Source organism: Pinus tabuliformis, chromosome Q, assembly GCF_031772625.1.
Source record: "Pinus tabuliformis cultivar Carrire ecotype Pingquan chromosome Q, CPIR1, whole genome shotgun sequence".
Taxonomy (NCBI): Eukaryota; Viridiplantae; Streptophyta; class Pinopsida; order Pinales; family Pinaceae; genus Pinus; species Pinus tabuliformis.
In genome coordinates, this window is record NC_142296.1 from 383,047,972 (window position 1) to 383,049,856 (window position 1,885).

Here is a 1,885-nt window from a genome sequence, read left to right on the forward strand (position 1 = left end):
CACTTTGAAGATAGCAGAATCATACCCTTTTTTATAATCGAATGATTCTCCGGATTGGGTCTGCAATTGCTAAAGCATATGTAATTCCTGATCATCTTGAGTCAAGAATACAGTTTCATCTTCATCTAATCCCATTAAGTTTATTTGTGTGTCTTGTTCAAGGTCTTCTGAATGGGATGTTTCAGCATAGTTTTCTTGAAAAGGAGGCTTAATATTCTTATCAGGCCCATTTTTTCTAGTATTTTGATTTTGATTCTTTCTAAAGTTTGGATTTCTCACTGGAGGTGCTTGTTTATTATCCCATTGAGGCTTCCTTTCAATGTTCTCTATCCTATCCATCATTTTTTCCATTCCTTTGGTTAGGACATCTATTTTAAGGTCAGAGGGTGAGGCTTCATCTTTCACAAGTCCTCTCCTTTCATTCCTAACCCTAGCTCATTTTGCTAGCAAGTTAGCTTCTACACTAACTGCTACACTTTGCATGTCTTCTAAAGTCGAAGGATTTCTTTCCCTAAATTCGAATGCCATATTAGTATCAAACCCATCAGGAAACTTTATCAGAGCTAAGTCAAGTGGGGGTCTAAGATTGACTGGTATTGCATTGTATATATTGTTAAATCTGGTACAGTAATCCTGGACTGTTTCATTTGGTCCTATCTTGATGCTCTCATATTATAAAAGAATCCGCAAAGGGTTCTTTTTATTTTCCCATCTATTTAAAAATTGCTGATAAAATACTTCTAAACTATCTATGCTATTAGCAGGCAATGCTCTAAACCATTTCCTAACATCACCAACTAGAGTTTGAGCAAACAATATCATTTGAACATCTCCAATATCAATTTCATGTAATTCAAAGTAATCTGTCATTTTGTTTACATGTTGTTGTGCTGTATAAGGTCCTATGCCATCAAATTGGAAAATTTTGTTCTGGTAGTCTTATGGCATGGCACCTAGTGGAGCAGGTAACACAAGGGGGGCATATCTATTTGCCATGGCTCTAAGTTGGGCAGGGATAAGAAGTGGAGTTGGGGTAGCAGGGGATAATACAATAGTTAATGGAGAACTAGGAACAATAGGCATTTGATGGATAACGATAGGTTGGTAGGGAAGTGAGGGTATGAATGGAGGTGAGGAATGAACTTTAGAGGTGGAGGGGAATAATGGTGAACTAAAGGAAGTTGAAACTGTTTCAGAAAGCTCAGGGATCTTAACAGTAGTAAGGGATGACTGAGGGGAATTTAAAATATACTCATTAATTGACAGGTTTTCCTTTTGGACTTCAAGATCTGCAATAAACTCTAGATCTAGAACTATGTCATCAAGTGCACTTTCAGACCTAGTTCTAAATAAGGAAAGGTCAAATGACTCATCAAAAGGGAGGTCTTCTAAAAACAACCACTCATCAGGGCATGAATCTTCTTTGATTGAAGATGTTGGACTGACTGAACTTTCTTGTCTCCTGGATTTCCTCGAAATTAGGTTGGGATTATCCACTACTGGGGGAGGATTTGGATCAGGATTGGCCCTAGTATAGTGAGTTCTTATTGAAGCCAGATTTCAAGCTTTTTCTAATTATTTTCTTTTTGTAAATAACTTCTAATAAACCCTTCAAGAGGCTTGAAATAAAGATTTGAAATTTCTCAAAGGTTTATTAAGACTGAGGATTTGATTCCCTAGTATGGTCGCCACTATGTTATCACTCAAAAATTTTCCCTAGAAATTATCAAAAGAAGGAATAATCCAAGGTAACCACAAACCAATCTTTTAAACTCAAGTTCTAGCCAACCAAAGTCCAGAGAGGGCTCTCTCTTTATGATTTAACTTTGTTTTTATTAGATTTCAGGCTAGTTCTTAGTGTTCGTGAGGATTTTGATTTTGGATT